At 44.2% G+C, this 21665-nt stretch overlaps 1 long non-coding RNA gene across 1 annotated transcript in view; it reads left to right on the plus strand.

The window, feature by feature from the left end:
- Window positions 1–8397: 8397 nt before the first annotated feature.
- Window positions 8398–21665, plus strand: part of LOC124554178 — a 146147-nt gene continuing 132879 nt past the window's right edge. The window contains exon 1 of the long non-coding RNA XR_006968274.1: window positions 8398–8744. This is a non-coding gene — a long non-coding RNA (uncharacterized LOC124554178). The remainder of the gene's footprint in view (window positions 8745–21665) is intronic.

Consider the following 21665-nt stretch of genomic DNA (forward strand, 5'->3'; position numbering starts at 1 on the left):
AAATGGCTCTGAGCACTATGGGACTTCTGAGGTTATCAGTCACCTAGAACTTACAACTACTTAAACCTAACTAACCTAATGACATCACACACATCGATGCCCCAGGCAGGATTCGAACCTGCGACCGTAGCGGTCGCGCGGTTCCAGACATGTGTCTGCTCGGCCACCCCGGCCAGCGGACACATGTTCAGGATACTCTCTTGTTCTTGTGGTGGAGAATTGCCCCTACCAGCAGAAGAATTAGCTATGATCAACGGCATGAGGATGTAGAAGGCAATGGAAACCACTGCATCACAGACACATAGAGCGTATCCACAGCGTATGTGGCCTTTGATTTGAAAAGGGCCATGATGATCTCTCCATTATCAAAAGATTCCGGAATAGTCCCCCATTCGCATTTCCGGGAGGGGACTGCCAACGGGGAGGTGACCATAAGAAAAAGACTGAATAATCAACGAAAGGATAACGTCTTACGAGTCGGGGCATGGAATGTCAAATGCTTGAACGTGGTAGGGAAACTAGAAAATCTGAAAAGGGAAATACAACGCCTCAGTCTAGATATAGTAGGGGTCAGTGAGGTGAAATGGAAAGAAGACAAGGATTTCTGGTCAGATGAGTTAAATTGCGTGCTTATGGAATATCGCCTCAGTTCTCAGCTATGTGACTGGATCTGTGATTTCCTGTTAGAGAGGTCACATTTCGTAGTAATTGACGGAAAGTCATCGAGTAAAACAGAAGTGATTTCTGGCGTTCTCCATGGTAGTGTTATAGGCCCTTTGATGTTCCTTATCTATATAAACGATTTGGGAGACAATCTGAGCAGCCGTCTTCGGTTGTTTCCAGATGACGCTGTCGTTTATCGACTAATAAAGTCATCAGAAGATCAAAACAAACTGCAAACCGATTTACAAAAAAATATCTGAATTTTGCGAAAAGTGGCAGTTGACCCTAAATAACGAAAAGTGTGAAGTCACGCACAAGAGTGCTAAAAGGAACTCGTTAAACTTCGGTTACACGGTAAATCAGTCCAATCTAAAAGCCGTAAATTCAACTAAATACCTAGGTATTACAATTACGAACAACTTAAATTAGAAGGATCACATGGAAAATGTCGGGAAGTGTGGGGAAGTCTAACCAAAGACTGCGTTTTATTGGCAGGACACTTAGAAAATGTAACAGACCTACTAAGGAGACTGCCTACACTACGCTTGTCTGTCCTCTTTTAGAATACTGCTGCGCGGTGTGGGATCCCTACCAGATGGGACTGACGGAGTACATCGAAAAAGTTCAAAGAAAGGCAGCACGTTTTGTATTATCGCGAAACATGGGATAGAGTGTCACAGAAATGATACAGGATTTGGGCTGGAAATCATTAAAAGAAAGGCGTTTTTCGTTGCGACGGAATCTTCTCACGAAATTCCAATCACCAACTTTCTCCTCCGAATGCGAAAATATTTTGTTGACACCGACCTACATAGGGAGGAACGACCACCAAGATAAAATAAGGGAAATCAGAGCTCGTACGGAAAGATATAGGTGTTCATTCTTTCCGCGCGATATACGAGATTGGAATAATAGAGAATTGTAAAGGTAGTTCGATGAACCCTCTGCCGGGCACTTAAATGTGATTTTCAGAGTATCCATGTAGATGTAGATAATATCAACAGCAGCAGAAAATAGTATACTGGCGGTTTGGATTCGTTATGAACAGTAAAATAGGGCAGAGAGTGTGTTACTGTGAACAGTTCAGTGATAGGGTTGTTCTTAGCAGAATCGAAAGCAAACCATCAGGAACGATAGTTAAGGTACATATGCCGACGTCGCAAGCTGAAGATGAAGAGAGAGAGAAAGTATATGAGGATATTGAAAGGATAGTACAATATGTAAATGGAGATGAAAATCTAATAATCATGGGTGACAGGAATGCAGTTGCGGGGGAACGAGTAGAAGAAAAGGTTGCAGTAGAATATAGGCTTGGGACAAGCAATGACAGACTAATTGAGTTCTGCAATAAATTTCAACAAGTAACAGCGAATACTCTGTTCAAGAATCACAAGTGGAGGAAGTATACTTGGAAAAGGCCGAGTGATACGGGAAGATTTCTGTTATACTACCTCATGGTCAGGCAGAGATTCCGAAATCAGAACCTGTATTGTAAAGTGTACTCAGGAGCAGATAGACCATAATGTAGTAGTGATGAAGAGTGGGTAAAGTTTAAGAGATTAGTCAGGAAGAATCAATGCGTAAAGAAGTGGGATACAGAAATACTAGGGAATAACGAGATATGCTTGAAGTTCTCTAACGCTATAGATACAGCAACAAGGAATAGCTCAGCAGACAGTAGAGTTGAAGCCGGCCGCGGTGGTCTCGCGGTTCTAGGCGGTCAGTCCGGAACCGCGGGACTGCTACGGTCGCAGGTTCGAATCCTGCCTCGGGCATGGATGTGTGTGATGTCCTTAGGTTAGTTAGGTTTAAGTAGTTCTAAGTTCTACGGGACTGATGACCTAAGATGTTAAGTCCCATAGTGCTCAGAGCCAGTAGAGTTGAACAGGAATGGACATTTCTAAAAAGGGCAATCACAGAAGATGGAAAGAAAATCAGAGGTACAAAGAAGGTAACTGCGAAGAAACCATGGGTAAAAGAAGTAATACTTCATTTCATCGATGAAAGAAGGAAGTACAAAAACGTTCAGGGAAATGGAAATGGCTGCATGAAAAATGTGAAGAAGTAGAAAAAGAACTAATTGTCAGAAGGAATCACTCAGCCTACAGGAAAGTCAAAATAACTTACGATGCAGAGGAGAGAGCGGATAGGTGGAAAGAGTACACTGAAGGCCTCTATGAGGGGGAAGATTTGTCTGGTGCGATAGACGAAGAAGCAGGAGTCGCTTTTGAAGAGATACGAGATCATGTATTAGAATCAGAATTTAAAAGAGCTTTGGAGGACTTAAGATCAGATAAGGCAGATGGGAGGATAATGTTCCATCAGAATTCTAAAGACATGGGCGAAGTGGCAACAAAACGCAGGTTGGCGTGTAGACTGTATGAGCCTGGCGACATACCATCTGACTTTCCGAAAAATATCATCCACACTATTCCGAAGACTATAACACCTGACAAGTGCGACAATTATCGCACAATCAGCTTAATGCCCATGTATCCCAGTTGCTGACAAGAATAATATACAGAATAATGAAATAGAAAATTGAGGATTTGTTAGATGACACCCAGTTTGGCTTTAGGCGAGGTAAAGGCACCAGAGAGGCAATTGTGACATTCAGATTGATAATGGCAGCAAGAGTAAAGAAAAATCAAGGCACGTTCATAGGCTTTCTCGACTTGGAAAAACTGCTCGATAATATAAAATGGTGCAAGATGTTCTGAATTTCTGAGAGAAATAGGGGTAACCTATAGGGAGAGAAGGGAAATTTACAATATGTACAAGAGCCAAGAGGGAAGGATAAGAGTGGGCGACCAAGAACGAAGTGCTCGGCTGAAAAAGGGTGTAACACAGGGATGTAGTCTTTCGCCCCTTCTGTTCAAGATGTACATCGAAGAAACAATGCCGGCTGCTGTGGCCGAGCGGTTCTAGACACTTCAGTCCGGAACCACTCTGCTGCTACGGTCGCAGGTTCGAACCCTGCCTCGGGCATGGGTGTGTGTGATGTCCTTATGTTAAGTAGTTCTACGTCTAGGCGACTGATGACCTCAGATGTTAAGTTCCATAGCCCAGAATGAGATTTTCACTCGGCAGCGGAGTGTGCGCTGATATGAAACTACCTGGCAGATTAAAACTGTTTGCCCGACCGAGACTCGAACTCGGGACTTTTGCCTTTCGCGGGCAAGTGCTCTACCATCTGAGCTACCGAAGCACGACTCACGCCCGGTACTCACAGCTTTACTTCTGCCTGTACCTCGTCTCCTACCTTCCAAACTTTACAGAAGCTCTCCTGCGAACCTTGCAGAACTAGCACTCCTGAAAGAATGGATATTGCGGAGACATGGATTAGCCACAGCCTGGGGGGTGTTTTCAGAATGAGATTTTCAATCTGCAGCGGAGTGTGCGCTGGCAAAGGTCCCGAGTTCGAGTCACGGTCGGGCACACTGTTTTAATCTGCCAGGAAGTTTCATATCAGCGCACACTCCGCTGCAGAGTGAAAATCTCATTCTGGAAACATCCCCCAGGCTGTGGCTAAGCCATGTCTCCGCAGTATCCTTTCTTTCAGGAGTGCTAGTTCTGCAAGGCTCGCAGGAGAGCTTCTGTAAAGTTTGGAAGGTAGGAGACGGGGTACTGGCAGAAGTAAAGCTGTGAGTACCGGACGTGAGTCGTGCTTCGGTAGCTCAGATGGTAGAGCACTTGCCCGCGAAAGGCAAAGGTCCCGAGTTCGAGTCTCGGTCGGGCACACAGTTTTAATCTGCCAGGAAGTTTCAAGTTCCATAGTGCTTAGAGCCATTTGAAGAAGCAATGTAAGAGAAACGTTCAAGAGTGGAATTAAAATTCAAGGTGAAAGGATGTCAATGATACTATTCGCTGATGACATTGTTAACCTGAGTGAAAGCGAAGAAGAATTACATGATCTGCTGAAGGGAATGAACAGTCTAATGAGCACAGAATATGGATTGAGAGTAAATCGAAGAAAGACGAAAGTAATGAGAAGTGGCAGAAATGAGAACAGCGAGAAACTTAACATCAGGATTGATGGTCACGAAGTCAATGAAGTTAAAGAATTCTGCTACCTAGGCAGCAAAATAATCAACTACGGATGGAGCAAGGAGGACATCAAAAGCAGACTAGCACTGGCGAAAAGGGTATTCCTGGACAAGAGAAGTCTACTAGTATCATAATAGGCCTTAATATTTGAGGCAGAAATTTCTGATAATGTACATTTGTAGCACACCATTGCATGGTAGTGAAACATGGACTGTTAGAAAACCGGAACAGGAGAGAATCGAAGTATTTAAGTTGTGGCGCTACAGACGAATGTCGAAAATTAGACGGACTGGTAAGGCAAAGAATGAGGAGGTTCTGTGCAGAATCGGAAAGGAATATGTGGAAACACTGACAAGGAAAAAGGGCTGTATGGTAGGACAGCTGTTTAAAGCATAAGAGAATGACTTCCTTGGTACTAGAGGGAGCTGTAGAGAACAAATACTGTAGAGGAAGACAGAGACTGGAACACAACCAGCAAGTAATAGAGGACATAGGTTGCAAATGCTGCTCTGAGATGAAGACGTTGGCACAGGAGAGGTATCAAACCAGTCAGAAGACTAAAAAAAAAAAAAAAAAAAAAAAAAAAAAACCGCCTTTCTCATGAATTAGTGTATCAATTAGGGAAAACAGTATCAGAGTCCCTACAGCATTTCCTGACGTTAGCCTGCACATACATACGGAGGTGAGAAGGCAACTTGAATTTAGAATTTATGTATGTGTATGGAGTAGGGCTGCTTGTAAAATAACGATATATAGGTCTTTTTTCAATTAAATATCGATAACTACAGGTGATAACATTTTTGCCAATGTATGTACATCGACATGGTAATATCGAGTGCCGAAATTTTTATTTTATACTTTTTTCGCAGTTTTCAGTAAATATTTTAAACTGTTCTTTCGAAATTGTAGTAGAACATAATTTTACAGAACCTTCAACATCGCAGCGCGTCAGCAGTCGTTCGTTAATAAATTAAAAAACTAAAAACCCGCCTCGATTCCGAAAAAAACACCTGGTGTTAAGTGTTAACCCAGGTTTTGGCGTAGATAACTACACCTTCTTCAGAACAACCATAAAACCCACAAGCGCCTAAGAAGATCTTTGTGAATGATTAAACGAACACCATAGCTATATATTTGTAAACGAAAGAGAAAAGGAAAACACAACCAGTGCATATGTACAAAGTCAAAACCGTTACTTAACTTAATGGCGTACGCTCCACCTCACACCGGCCTGTGTCCAATGGGCCATGAACTGCAGCTACAAATGGTCGCTCACTTACACGCCCGACCCCCTACCTATGCACATGCGCAAGACAAGGGAAGTTACTTGAAGGCGCATGCGCATACGAATACGTGAAAGTTTATACATGGGTCGTGGCTAAATAGCCCTTATACTCCCACCTGTGGATCAACGTATATCAAAAAATAGAATGGATAGAATAAGTGACGAGCTAAATAGGAGATTAAGCTTAAAAATAACCGCACACGGTTGATTATGCTAGCAAAGAAACATATATGAAGCTACCTATGACAACAGGAGGAACTCTTAAAAACTATACCTAAAGCCAGTAGTTAGCCTGGCGGGGGGGGGGGGGGGGCGGGGGGGGGGGGGACGTAATCTAAAGACGTTGTGGTAATAAGGATATAGGGATAAAACGTGAGGTGTTCAATGGGCTAAAATCACCTTCATCGTAAAAGGAAAATGAGGATAAAAAGAAAGAAGACGAACAGCTTGACCAATTGCGCTCGCCAATCAGCGCGCGCATGTGATAATCCCCAGATCATCAGATTTACAAGTATGAGGAACAAAGTAAAGACGCGAAACCTTCAAAAAATTTTCTGTTTCTTACTAGGAGTTGGTCATTGAGGATATTGTCTTTAACATGTTGCAAAAGCTTAAAGATCTGCATCTCTTCCAAAACATCCAGTTTTAAGCCCTTAACCTCGGCATGAAGTAACATTGGAAAAAATGCAGATCTGAAGAAGGTGTAGTTATCTACGCCGAAACCTAGGTTAACACTAGGTGCTTTTTTCGCAATCGAGGCGGGTTTCTAGTTTTTTAATATAAACCACCTTGATTCGTTTCAACTTCCTACCTGTGTATGCTTTGTTCTCATTTCAAGTTTGTTTCCTGTCGAACACTTATCGAATCTGTTGAAACTGAAAAGAGAAACGTGGAAATCGAGTACCGTATCACAGTGTGGGCCGCAACACATTTCGATAGAGAGAATGATAACAGGCCCGTGTGTGTTATCTCTAACGAAGTTATTGTTGTTCCAAATTACTCTTCGATGTTTGCAAACATCATTTAATACCGTTATTACAAATGCAGTGCATTTGTGTTTATTCTCACATGGAAAAATGAGATCATTTTGAGAAGCAAGGGCAATCTATGATAAAACACACTGGAGAAGATAAACTTCTTTGCCAACATCGCTAATAATAATCTATGTTCCCGATAACCGGTTTCGATAATCGTTACAACCGAGATCTGAAAATGATAACATCGTCTATCGAAACCGAAGACGTTTATCTCGTTACCACCGAGATCTGAAAATGATAACATCGATTATCGAAACCGCAGACGTTTATCGTCTCTAATCGAAAATTCTGCTCTGCCTTAACGTGAATCAAAGTAATCCATAAATTAATTTCGCATTTCCTTGGCTACGGCTGTCTATTACATACGTTTAGCTATTTGAATGGTACTTTTGTTCCGGTTGATATGTCTTCCCATTTTCGTTCCAGTACTGAACACACAAAATTTCTACAAGTTTGAGAAAAACTTCCAGGAATTGGCTAGTAATTGAAGCAAGAAGTTTCTTCTGCAAGTCCATTTGCTGTGGGTGTTTCCACGTCAGAAAATTAGCTGAAGTACTGACTTGCTGAAGTCTACTTGCTGGTGGATTTGGTACCGGTCTGTGTTGGTCTTAAACAACAGAGAAGAATCGAGCGCTACGTATAAAAAGCCTGTCACTCGAACGCGGGCCAAATTAAATCCCTTCGCCGATTGGATGCGGCCCCCCCGTCGTATTTTGGAGACCATCCTATCTCTACGTTTTCATGCGACACGTATTCCGAAAGACGAAAACAGAATTTCGGAAACCGTTTTTCTCTGTCGTGTTCACACGTTAAGGTCTGAAGCGGATTACTTAGCCAGTTAAATTTGGGGGCTGGAAAACATGAGTTACAGTATCCGATTTAGTCAGCACTACCGCTGTTTCTCGTGAATTAGGCGAGCTTCAGTCTAATATTTCTACTTACCCTTCACTGTAGAAAAAGCCACTCCCTCCATACTGGCCGAAAATTTTTAAGAACAAGAAGAAACCTGACAGCCTAATCTCGTTTCGAGACGGGTTGCGTTTACATACGAGCGAAAATCGATTGCGGAATTGGAAAATCGGCAACCGGAAGCGGATTTCTAGAATCGATTTTGAAGTGTTTGCGTGAACACCCAGAAGTAATTTTGGGAAATCGGTTTACGAAATCCGGCTTTGGGAAACCCACGTAAACGGGGTGAACGAGGCATCAGGTGACCGCAGCGCCTCTCTCAGGCGAGATGGCAAACTGCGTGATCTCGCGCGGCCCACGTGGTTACGCTGTCCACCGCAGTAGAGCGCTGCAAGCGCCAAGTTGGGCAGAGGTGGACGTCTGCACCTCGGACACAGCCCAGTGCGCCTTCAACCCTCACGACGGTGGGTTCGGTTCGTGCCTCACGGAAGCGTCGCATCCCGTCTGCCGACCGCTCGGCGTCATCGCGAAGACGCAGAAAGGCAGTCGGAACAGGTCCAGTTAAATCCGTACATCCCACCCGACACTGTATGGTGATTCTCCTGTCAGGGCAGTGACCATATTGTACGTGGCCCGGAATGTAGCTGTCGACCTCGAGACCCTAGCAAGTGGTGAACCCCGTGAAGATGGCCAGTGGACCGACAGTGCAGAAAGTGTGCTTTGGAAATACAGGCAGATTCAAGGCGGGCGCAGACGAGGAGTGAAGAATTTCAGCGTCTTTGGACCGCGCGGACAAACACCAGGTGAGTACAGCGCCTAAACAACAATGCTCTACACTCGACCACCATTCGCCAACCTGCGCCAAGCTTGACAAAATCCGCTTAATGCTACAATTTCTGATTCTATGTTACTCTCCCCTAGGCTGCGTGTGTCATGCCTAGTACGGGATACGCATTTCTGCGGGTTTGGCAAGTTTTATTGTTATTGTTTCAACTTCGTGGCCGGATGGACTTCCTCACGGAACAGTCGTCGAGGTAACCGAAACACGTATGTAAACGATGTACATCTACATCTACATGGATTCTCTGCAAATCACACTGAAGTGCCTGGCAGGGGGTTTATCGGACTACCTTTACAATTCTCTATTACTCCAATCTCGTACAGCGCGCGGAAAGAACGAACACCTGTATCTTTCCGTACGAGCTCTGATTTCCCTTATTTTATCGTGGTGATCGTTCCTCCCTATGTAGGCTGGTGTCAACAAAATATTTTCGCATTCGGAGGAGAAAGTTGGTGATTGGAATTTCGTGAGAAGACTCCGTCGCAACGAAAAACGCCTTTCTTTTAGCGATTTCCAGCCCAAATCCTGTATCATTTCTGCGACACTCTCTCCCATATTTCGCGATAACACAAAACGTGCTGCCTTTGTTTGAACTTTTTCGATGTACTCAGTCAGTCCTATCTGGTAAGGATCCCACACCGCGCAGCAGTATTCTAAAAGTGGGCAGACAAGCGTAGTGTAGGCAGTCTCCCTAGTAGGTCTGTTACATTTTCTAAGTGTCCTGCCAATAAAACGCAGTCTTTGGTTAGCCATACACGCAACATTTTCTGTGTGTAGCTTCCAAAAAAAATGATTCAAATGTCTCTGAGCACTATGGGACCTAACATCTGAGGCCATCAGTCCCCTATAACTTAGAAGTACTTAAACCTAACTAACCTAAGGACAGCACACACATCCATGCCCGAGGCAGGATTCGAACCTGCGACCGTAATGGTCGCGCGGTTTCAGACTGTAGCGCCTAGAACCGCTCGGTCACCCCGGCCGGCTGTTCCTTCCAGTTTAAGTTGTTCGTAATTGTAATACCTAGGTATGTAGCTGAATTTACGGCTTTTAGATTCGTCTGATTTATCGTGTAACCGAAGTATAACTAGTTCCTTTTAGCACTCATGTGGATAACCTCACACTTTTCGTTATTTAGGGTCAAGTGCCACTTTTCCCACCATTCAGATATTTTTTCTAAATCGTTTTGCAGTTTGTTTTGATCTTCTGATGACTTTATTAGTCGATAAACTACAGCGTCATCTGCAAACAACCGAAGACGGCTTCTCAGATTGTCTCCCAAATCGTTTATATAGATAAGGAACAGCAAAGGGCCTAGAACACTACCTTGGGGAACGCCAGAAATCACTTCTGCTTTATCCGATGACTTTCCGTCAGTTACTACGAACTGTGACCTCTCTGACAGGAAATCTCAAATCCAGTCACATAACTGAGACGATATTCCATAAGCACGCAATTCCACTACGAGCCGCTTGTGTGGTACAGTGTCAAAAGCTTTCCGGAAATCCAGAAATACGGAATCGATCTGAAATCTCTTGTCAATAGCACTCTACACTTCATGTGAATAAAGAGCTAGTTGTGTTTCACAGGAACGATGTTTGTTTGTCAAATTCGCTGTTTGCTATAAACGAGATTGCCAAACAAGCGCGCAGACGAACCAACCGAGTTTGTGAATCTCAACCTCAGTTCTCAAGCAGTTGTGCGTATCGTGTCGCAAACGAATTTTACAAGTGGCTGCCGATGCAGACAGAGTGCGCACTGCATTGATTTTAGCACTGTAACGAAATAAATATATGCATAAAAATACTTAATAAAATAATAAAAGCAAGTCTTCTGGTCCAGACTGTACACCAATTAGGTTCCTTTCGGAGTATGTTGATGCATTAGCTCCATACTTAACTATCATATAGAACTGTTCGCTCGACGAAAGATCCCTACCCAAAGACTGGAAAGTTGCACACGTCACAGCAATATTCAAGAAAGGTAGTAGCAGTAATCCACTAAATTACAGGCCCATATTATTAACGTCGATATGCAGCAGGATTTTGGAACATATATTGTGTTCGAACATTATGAATTACCTCGAAGAAAACGGTCTATTGACACACAGTGAACATGGGTTTAGAAAACATCGTACCTGTGGAACACAACTAGCTCTTTATTCATATTTAGTGTTGTGCTATTGACAAGGGATTTCAGATCGATTCCGTATTTCTGCATTTCCGGATGGCTTTTGACACTGTACCACACAAGCGGCTCGTAGTGTAATTGCGTGGTTATGGAATATCGTCTCAGTTATGTGACTGGATTTGCGATTTCCTGTCAGAGAGGTCACAGTTCGTTGTAATTGACGGAAAATCATCGAGTAAAACAGAAGTAATTTCTGGCGTTCCCCAAGGTAGTGTTCTAGGCCCTTTGCTGTTCCTTATCTATATAAACGATTTGCGAGACAATCTGAGCAGCCGTCTTCGGTTGTTTGCAGATGACGCTGTCGTTTATCGACTAATAAAGTCATCAGAAGATCAAAACACACTGTAAAACGATTTAGAAGAAATATCGCAATGGTGCGAAAAGTAGCAGTTGACCCTGAATACCGCGGGACTGCTACGGTGGCAGGTTCGAATCCTGCCTCGGGCATGGATGTGTGTGATGTCTTTAGGTTAGGTTTAAGTAGTCCTAAGTACTAGGGGACTGATGACCTCAGATGTTAAGTCCCATAGTGCTCAGAGACATTTGAACCATTTGACCCTAAATAACGCAAAATGTGAGGCCATCCACATGTGGTAAAAGGAACTCGTTAAACTTCGGTTACACGATAAATCAGTCCAATCTAAAAGCCGTAAATTCAACTAAATACCTAGGTATTACAATTACGAACAGCTTAAATTGGAAGGAACGCATAGAAAATGTTGTGGGGAAGACTACCACAGGCTGCGTTTTATTGGCAGGACACTTAGAAAATGCAACAGACCTACTAAGGAGACTGCCTACACTACGCTTGTCCGTCCTCTTTTAGAATACTGCTGCACGGTGTGGGATCCCTACCAGATGGGACTGACGGAGTATATCGAAAAAGTTCAAAGAAACGCAGCACGTTTTGTATTATCGCGAGACATGGGATAGAGTGTCACAGAAATGATACAGGATTTGGGCTGGAAATCATTAAAAGAAAGGCGTTTTTCGTTGCGACAGAATCTTCTCACGAAATTCCAATCACCAACTTTCTCCTCCGAATGCGAAAATATTTTGTTGACACCGAGCTACATAGGGCGGAACGATCACCACGATAAAATAAGGGAAATCAGAGCTCGTACTGAAAGATATAGGTGTTCATTCTTTCCGCGCGCTATACGAGATTGGAATAATAGAGAATTGTGAAGGTGGTTCGATGAACCCTCTGCCAGGCACTTAAATGTGGTTTGCAGAGTATCCATGTAGATGTACAAAATTTGCTTAAGGAAATACGAGGCGAAACCGGAAAGTAAGGTCCGATCGGTCGCGAAATGAAAGCCACAGGGAAAACCAAAATTTTTTTATTCGCAACAGTTAGCCACACCTTCCAGCTACCTTTTCTAAACAGTCACCGATCCGACTGAGACATTTGTCGTGGCGTTGTACAAACTTTCCAGTAGAAAGCTGCCGCCTTTGTTTTCCGCCAATTCTCTACGCCGGTCTGCCTTTCGTTGTTTGTGCCAAAATGTTGTCTTCGTAGCCGGCGGTTCATGTGAGCAAAAATGAACAATGGAGGGAGCCAATTAAGTAATGTATTCTCGGCGATCAAACACTTCCCATCGAAAATGCTGCAGGAGCGTCTTCATTGCCCCCTCAGGAATGCAGCTGAAAATTGTCTTGAAGGAAGAACATCGACATCTACGTGATTACTCTGCTATTCACAATAAAGTGCCTGGCAGAGGGTTCAATGAACCACCTTCAAGCTGTCTCTCTACCGTTCCACTTTCGAACGGCACGCGGAAAAACGAGCACTTAAATTTTTCTGTACGAGCCCTGATTTATATTATTTTATCGTGATCATATCTCCCTATGTAGGTGGGTGCCAACAGAATGCTTTCGCAAGCGGAGGAGAAACTGGTGATTGAAATTTCTTGAGAAGATCCCGTCGCAACGAAAAACGCCTTTCTTTTAATGATTGCCACTCCAATTCACGTATCATGTCTCCCCTATTTCGCGATAATACAAAAGGAGCTGCTCTTCTTTGTACGTTTTCGATGTCATCCGTCAGTCCCACCTGAAGCGGATCCCACACTGTACAGCAATACTCCAGAATAGGGCGGACAAGCGTGGTGTAAGCAGTCTCTTTGGTAGACCTGTTGCATCTTCTAAGTGTTCTGCCAATGAATCGCAGACTTTGGCTTCCTCAACCCACAATATTATCTATGTAATCGTTCCGATTTAGGTTATTTGTAATTGTAATCACTAAGTATTTACTCGAATTTACAGCCTTATCGCGTAATCAAAATTTAGCTGATTTCTTTTAGTACTCATGTGAATAACTTCCCACTTTTCTCTGTTCAGAGTAAATTGCCACTTTTCGCACCATACAGATATGTAAATCATTTTGCAATTCGTTTCGGTCATCTGATGACTTTACAAGACGGTAAATGACAGCATCATGTGCAAACAATCTAAGGCGGCTACTCAGATTGTCTCGTATGTCGTCAACATAGATCAGGAACAACAGAGGGCCTGAAAACACTTTCTTGGGAACGCCGGATATTACTTCTGTTTTACTCGACGATTTTCCGTCTATTACTACGAATTGTGACCTCTCTGACACGAAATCACGAATCTCCGTCCCACAACTGAGGCGATACTCCGTAGGCACGCAGTTTGGTTAGAAGAAACTTGTGAGGAACGGTGTCGAACGCCTTATGGAAATCTAAAACTATGGAATCAATCTGACATCCCCTGTCGATAGCACTCATTACTTCACGAGTATAAAGAGCTTCTTGTGTTTTACAACAACGATATTTTCTTCGAAGTACTTCATAATGTTCGAATGCAGTATATGTTCCAAAACCCTACTGCAAATCGACGTTAGTGACATAGGCCTGTAATTCAACGGATTCCACCTACTTCCCTTTTTGGGTATCCCATTCAGACCTACTGTTTTTCTGAAAGAGGGAAAAATTTTCTTTATGTGGTAATCCTCTTAGGTGATTTTTTAATGATTTTAGATGCAAGGTTTGTACAAAAATATGCACCCGTTTTCAAAACGTACTTTGTAGACTTGGCTTCATTTTATGCATTAAAATAACTAATTAAGAAATATTCTCTTTTGTCGCAAATAGTACAATGATCATTCAATAACTACCATGCAAAATAACAATAACTATATTCATTTATAAAGTGGAATATAGCGAACAACACACCAGTGTTCAACATTCACAAATGTGTACCTCATGTTTCCACTGGGAAAAATACTTCTGTTGCAGCTAAAATACAGCAAAAGTTAATGTGCACAATTGTAGCCAGAGGGTGTGAAGGGGGTATTGGTGTGACTTGAGCAATTTTCCAGTCTTTAGGTACGGATCTTTCTGTGAGCGAGTGGTTGCATACAATCGCTAAATATGGAGCTATTGTATCAGCATACTCTGAGAGGAAACTGACTGGTACACAATCTGGACCTGCTTTTATTAAATGATTTAAGTTGCTTTGCTACACCGAGGATATCTACTTCTGTGTTTCTCATCTTGGCAGTTGTTCTTGATTGGAATTGAGAAACATTTATTTCATCTTCTTTGGTGAAGCAGTTTCGGAAAACCGTATTTAATAACTGTGCTTTAGTGGCACTGTCATCAGTGACTTCACCGTTGTTATCGCTCAGGGAAGGCATAGCCGGCCGGAGTGGCCGAGCGGTTCTAGGCGCTACAGTGTGGAACCGCGCGACCTCTACGGTCGCAGGTTCGAATCCTGCCTCGGGGATGGATGTGTGTGATGTCCTCAGGTTAGATAGGTTTAAGTAGTTCTAGGGGACTGATGACCTCAGATGTTAAGTCCCATAGTGCTCAGAGCCATTTGAACCATTTGAAGGTATAGATTGCGTTTTGCCACTGGTGTGCGTTTTGCCACTGGTGTGCTTTCGGTATGACGAGAATCTCTTTGGGTTTTCTGCCAGATTTCGAGACAGAATTTTGCTGTGGAAATGATTAAAAGCATGAAATTCATGTCATGTGGGCTGCATAGCTTCTGGCGGAATCTCTCACCAGATCCACATACTTGCCGGGAGACACTGTTTCTGCGAGATCACTTTGCGCTCTGAACTGGAAAGAGCGACGCGAAACGATTGACAGGCACAATAAAGACACTGCCCAACACATCTGCGCAAAGCTCCATCGGATTTTCACAGTGGTTTCCATTTCGGGCCAAATCGGACCTTACTTTCCGAATACGCCTCGTGTTTACTCCCAGAACCTGATGTTCAAAAATTATTCAAATGGCTCTAATCACTATGGGACTTAACATCTGAGGTCATCAGTCCCCTAGACTAAGAACTACGTAAAGCTAACTAAGCTAAGGACATCACAAACATCCATGGCCGAGGCAGGATTCGAACCTGCGACCGTAAAAGCAGCGCGGTTGCCGACTGAAGCGCCTAGAACCACTCGGCCACAGCGGCCGGCCACGTGATGTTCATCTCTACTTTCTGCGAACCGAGAGTCAAACTTTTAATTACTTGTGAGAATTACGTGGCTCCCCTATACAAAAAGGAGACACAATTAGGCCACAATTTATTCGATTTTCTGGACGATTATCTGTAACTTCGAGATGTCTTGCAATTGGAGCAGCTTTCGAACACTGACAGACATCACTATGGGAACATGTGAAGTAATAAATAAACTACTAAAAGACAATATTATTTTATTACACTGCCGCTTATACGTAGTGCGTACACTACTGATTTTTCCCTTTCAACTTCACCAGTAATACATACATTGAAAAGTTGCAATGTCTCTTATCATTTTGGTAATGGCATATCGTCTTTCGTGTTTGTATGAGGGGCGTTTGAAAAGTCCGAGAGATGGCACCGCCGGCGCGTATCGAGGTCTTGTTTAATTATTAGCATCTTTGGAAAGAACGCACACCAAGTTTCAGCCATAGTGGTCTATTTCTTTGTGTTTGGCATTCGTGTGAATCAAGGAAGTCCAGTGATTGTCAAAAAATGGACAGAAAGGAATTTCGTATGGTGATTAAACATTACTTTATGAAAGGCAAAACGCCCCAGGACACTAAAGAGAAGCTTGATAAACATTGCGGTGACTGTGCACCTTCGAATAGTTTATAAGTGGTTTCAAAATTTTCAGAGTGGCCATATGGGCACAAGTGATGCTGAACGTTCTGGACTCCCTGTGGAGGTTACGACTCCAGAAATCATTGATAAAATCCATGATATGGTGATGGATGACAGAAGAGTTAATGTGTGTGAGATTGCTAGTGCTGTGGGCATCTCGAATGAATGGGTACATAATATTTTGCACAAACATTTGGACATGAGAAAGCTGTCCGCAAGATGTGTTCCGCGATTGCTCACGCTTGACCAAAAACGGAGTCGTGTGAAGTGTTGCAAGGATGGTTTGCAGCTGTTCAGGAAGAATCTGCAGGACTTTAAGCGTCGTACTCCTGAGACCAAAGATCAATCTAAACAATGGGTTACCAAGGGAGAATCTGCACCAAAAAAGGCGAAGACCATTCCTTCGGTCGGAAAGGTTATGGTGACTGTCTTTTTGGATTTGCAAGGGATAATCCTCATCGACTATGTGGAAAAGGGTAAAACCATTACAGGTGCGTATTATTCATCGTTATTATACCGTTTCAAAACCGAGCTGCAAGAAAAACGCAGGCAACTGGACCGCAGAAAAGTCCTTTTCCATCACGACAATGCACCAGCACACACCTCAGCAGTAGTGGTCCCAAAATTATTGGAAATACGATTCCAACTCGTTTCACGTCCCCTCTATTCTCCAGACTTGGCTCCCTCGGACTACTATTTGTCCTCCAGTTTGAAGAAATGGCTGGCGAGGCAAAGATTTTATTCAAACGAGAAGGTGATTTCAGCAGCTAAAAGCTATTTTGCAACTTGGACAATTCCTATTATTCGGAAGGGATCAGCAAATTAGAACAGCGTTGCACGATGTATGTAAGTCTAAAAGGAGACTATGTCGAAAAATAAAAACGGTTTACCCCAAACACGTAAATAGTTTTTATTTTTGCACAGACTTTTCAAACGCCCCTCGTACATATAGTGCTTTGATTATATGCGGAAACTGAGCATACGACGAGATAAACAACAAAAGGTCGCTTTCGCTCAAAATGCATTTGCCACGCCGGACGTTTGCCACGCTTTTACCTGCTCCGAAGTGTTGGATCTCTTGTCTCCCCCCCCCCCCCCCCTTCCACCACCTCATCGCTTACTGAGCCCTTCCGCTGGTTTATTTAGCATACGACCAGAATCGCTTTGGATTTTCCGCCACATTTCTAGAGAGACTTTCGTTGTGGAAACTATTAAATGCGTCTCGCATTGAAATCCGCACCAAATTTCGAGCCTCGGTAAAACTTCGCCAATCTTGGAGATTTTGCGCTCGTCTAAACTATACATGCCTTTTTCGGTGCTCCTGCAGCAGCTTTCTGTTGCTTTTTGTGTACCGTGGTGGATCAGTTCCGTCTCGTATTAATTTATTTGGTATGAATCTCTCCAGTGCTGCCCATGCAGCTTCAACACGATACCACAGTTCATCGAGAGTAATGACTGCCGTATTGGGACGAGCCAGTTGCTGGGCCACCATTGACCAGACGTTTTCAGTTGATGAGAGATCTGGAGAATGTGCTGGCCAGGGCAGCAGTCGAACATTTTCTGTATCCAGAAAGGCCCGTACAGGACCTGCAACATGCGGACGTGCATTATCCTGCTGAAATGTAGGGTTTCGCAGCCATCGAATGAAGGGTAGAGCACCGGTCGAAACACATCTGAAATGTAACGCCCACTGTTCAAAGTGCCGTCAATGCGAACAAGAGGTGACCGTGAAGTGTAACCAATGGCACCCCATACCATCACGTCGGGTGATACGCCAGTATGGCGATGACGAATACACGCTTCCAATGTGCGTTCACTGTGACGTAGGCAAACACGGATGCCACCATCACGATGTTGTAAACAGAACTTGGATTCATCCGAAAAAATGACGTTTTGCCATTCGTGCACCCAGGTTCGTCGTCGAGTACACCACCGCAGACGCTCCTGTCTGTGATGCAGCGACAAGGGTAACCGCAGCCACGGTCTCCGAGCTGATAGTCCGTGCTGCTGCAAACGTCGTCGAACTGTTCGTGCAGATGGTTGTTGTCTTCCAAACGTCCCCATCTGTTGACTCAGGGAAGGAGACGTGGCTGCACGATCCGTTACAGCCGTGCGGATAAGATGCCTGTCATCTCGACTGCTAGTGATACGAGGCCGTTGGGATCCAGCACGGGGTTCCGTATTACCCTCCTGAACCCACCGATTCCATATTCTGCTAAGAGTCATTGGATCTCGACCGACGCGAGCAGCAATGTAGCGATACGATAAAGCGCAATCGCGATAGGCTACAATCCGACCTTTATCAAAGTCGGAAACGTGATGTACGCATTTCTCCTCCTTAGATGAGGCATCACAACAACGTTTCACCAGGCAACGCCGGTCAACTGCTGTTTGTGTATGAGAAATCGGTTGGAATCTTTCCTCGTGTCAGCACGTTGTAGGTGTCGCCACCGGCGCCAACCGTGTTTGAATGCTCTGAAAAGCTAATCATTTGCATATCACAGGATCTACTCCCTGTTGGTTAAATTTCGTGTCTGTAGCACGTCATCTTCAAGGTGTAGCAATTTTAATGGACAGTAGTGTATTGACATATTGTGGTGTGCGAAATTAATGATGTTCGAGCTATAACCGGTTTTGTATTTTCATGCACTGTGGTTTGCGTACCCGTCATTTAAGTCGCCTGCTAGAGCGAGGTCGGCGACCGCGCGATGAAGGCATCAGATTCCTAGAGTGTAGGGTGCGAGTCCGATTCTTGGTCGAGGCTTTACTTCATTCGAAATTTTTTTTTCAGCGTGTCCGATAATATTCACCGTCGACATCCACCGCTCTTTGTCAGCCGTTGACGCTCACTTTTTCCGACAGGTAAAGAATTTCACCGCGCCACTTCTGCACTGAAGCGCCAAAGAAACTACTAAGGCCTGCGCATTCAAAAACAAAGATATATAAACAGGCAGAATACTTCGCAACAAGTGTCTGGCGCAGTTTTTAAATCGATTACTGCTGCTACAATGGCAGCTCATCAAGATTTAAGTGAGTTTGAACGTGGTTTTATAGTCGGCAAACGAGCGATTGGACGCAGCACAGTGGAGGTAGCGATGAAGTGGGGAATATCTCGTACAACTATTTCACGACTGTACCGTGAATATAAGGAATCTGGTAAAACATCAAATTTCCGACATCGCTGCGGCTGGAAAAGGATCCTGCAAGAACAGGACCAAGGACGACTGAACAGAATCCTTCAACGGGACAGAAGTGCAAACCTTCCGCAAACTGCTGCAGATTTAAGTGCTGCGCCATCAACAAGTGTCAGCGTGCGAACCATTCAACGAAACACATCGATATGCGCTTTCAGACCCGAAGTCCTACTCGTGCGCCCTTGATGACTGCACGACACAGAGCTTTACGCCTTGCCTGGGCCCGTCAACAGCGACATTGGACTGCTGATGACTGGAAACATATTGCCTAGTCGTTTCAAATTTTATCGAGTGGATGGACGTGTACGTGTATGGAGACAACCTCATGAATCCATGTACCCTGCATGTCAGCAGGGGACTGCTCAAGCTGGTGCAGGATCTGTAATGGTGTGTGGCGTGTGCAGTTGCAGTGATATGGGACCCCTGATACGTCTAGATACGACTTGACAGGTGACACGTACGTAAGCATCCTGTTTGATCACCTGGATCCATGCGTGTGTATTGTGCATTCTGACGGACTCCGGCAATTCCAGCAGGACAATGCGACACCCCAGAGGTCCAGAATTGCTACGTAGTCGGTCCAGGCTTGTAGAATACATTCCTCGTCGAATTGACGCCATTATCAAGGACAGACGTGGTGTCATACGGCAGAAGCGTGCGACACTTCTATATAAAGGGTGCGTCAAAAACATGTATAAATACTTTGAAGCGTCATAGAAAATTTATTTCCCGTTCTACAATGTTAAATTTCTGGAAATGGAATGCTTAAAGTCCAATTTCAAAAATAAATGTGCTTTGCATATGTGATTAATGTTCAAACTGGTGGCCTTCAGCATCAATACATTTCTGAGCACGAGTCACCACTGAGTCCGTACATCGTACCCAAGTGTCCGATGAGATTTCTGCGCACACCGCCTGAATCTCATTCCAAAGTGTGTCCACGTTACGTGGTTTACGTTTGTACACCTCATCTTTTACTGTGCCCCATAAGAAGAAATCCAGCGGCGTGAGGTCTGGAGAGCGTGCAGGAAACTCTATCGGTCCCCTGCATCCTATCCCCTGGCCTGGCACATTGTGATCCAGGTATGCTCGTACGTCCCTATGATAGTGCGGCGGGGCGCCATCTTGTTGGAAATAAAACTCATCATTACCGTATAATGCACGATTGGCAGGGAATATGGAGTCAGCAAGCATTGTTAGCTATGTTTCTCCAGTAACAGTACCTTCAAAGCGGGAAGGTCCAATGAGTCCCCTTGCAGACAAACCACACCACACATTTACACCACGCAAATTCACAGCCTTTTCAACTGCAATGTGAGGATTATCTTCAGTCCAGTACACACAATCGTGCCTATTGACAGTTCCATTGAGTTTGAATTGGTCCTCATCTTATCAATTTATGCTACCCATAAATCCCGGTTCACGTCTCACCATCTCCTGAACCCATTCACAAAATTTTAATCTTCGATCTGGATCGTCGTCACTTAGATGTTGCACCAGCCTTGGAATGTACACACCAAACTTGCCTTTCTTCAGAATGCGTAGCACACTACTTGAAGGTGGTTCTGTACCATACTCACTTCTCCACTGTCTTCGAACCGCAACTACATTCTCAAACTTCCAGTACCACTTAATTATCTGCTTCCGCGCTTCAAAGCTCAAACGCACGTCCGCCATGTTGCAGTTACTTCCTTGCCACTGCTGCCACCTCTTGAAGAAACATAACATTACTTTCTCACAGATATTTAACCTTGTAGAACGGGAAATAAATTGTCAACGACAGTTCAAAGTGTGTATACATTTTTTTGACGCACCCTGTATATACACTCCTGGAAATTGAAATAAGAACACCGTGAATTCATTGTCCCAGGAAGGGGAAACTTTATTGACACATTCCTGGGGTCAGATACATCACATGATCACACTGACAGAACCACAGGCACATAGACACAGGCAACAGAGCATGCACAATGTTGGCACTAGTACAGTGTATATCCACCTTTCGCAGCAATGCAGGCTGCTATTCTCCCATGGAGACGATCGTAGAGATGCTGGATGTAGTCCTGTGGAACGGCTTGCCATGCCATTTCCACCTGGCGCCTCAGTTGGACCAGCGTTCGTGCTGGACGTGCAGACCGCGTGAGACGACGCTTCATCCAGTCCCAAACATGCTCAATGGGGGACAGATCCGGAGATCTTGCTGGACAGGGTAGTTGACTTACACCTTCTAGAGCACGTTGGGTGGCACGGGATACATGCGGACGTGCATTGTCCTGTTGGAACAGCAAGTTCCCTTGCCGGTCTAGGAATGGTAGAACGATGGGTTCGATGACGGTTTGGATGTACCGTGCACTATTCAGTGTCCCCTCGACGATCACCA

This window comes from Schistocerca americana, chromosome 11, assembly GCF_021461395.2.
Source record: "Schistocerca americana isolate TAMUIC-IGC-003095 chromosome 11, iqSchAmer2.1, whole genome shotgun sequence".
In the NCBI taxonomy this organism is placed as follows: Eukaryota; Metazoa; Arthropoda; class Insecta; order Orthoptera; family Acrididae; genus Schistocerca; species Schistocerca americana.